Source organism: Penaeus monodon, chromosome 19 (assembly GCF_015228065.2).
Source record: "Penaeus monodon isolate SGIC_2016 chromosome 19, NSTDA_Pmon_1, whole genome shotgun sequence".
Lineage (NCBI taxonomy): Eukaryota > Metazoa > Arthropoda > Malacostraca > Decapoda > Penaeidae > Penaeus > Penaeus monodon.
Genome location: NC_051404.1, coordinates 19,657,735 through 19,657,983, shown reverse-complemented (window position 1 = coordinate 19,657,983; position 249 = coordinate 19,657,735). Strand labels below are relative to the sequence as shown.

The 249-nt window shown below is 41.8% G+C and overlaps 1 protein-coding gene across 1 annotated transcript in view; it reads left to right on the top strand.

Moving 5' to 3' along the window:
- The window catches only part of LOC119585119 (large proline-rich protein BAG6-like), a gene marked incomplete at its 3' end in the record, with an annotated part of 3,338 nt that overhangs the window by 327 nt on the left and 2,762 nt on the right, over positions 1-249 (top strand).

The following is a 249-nucleotide window of genomic DNA, read 5'->3' as shown; positions in this document are numbered from 1 at the left end:
CTCTATGTAGCCCTCTTCATGTTTTCTCTCGTTTAAAACCTTGTTTGGCATACAAATACACGCAAAGGTGCTGCCATGAAGGTTTTTGAAGCGGGTCTATTTGCGTTCGTGTGTGCGAGATGGCAGGTGTGTTTTAAGAGACGCAATTGTTTTCGTTATAAAGGGCCTTTGATGAATTTTGGGAAAGTTTTTGTGTTAGAATTTTGTTCACGATATGTCCGGAAGCTTTGGGGATCTCTTCTGCTACAG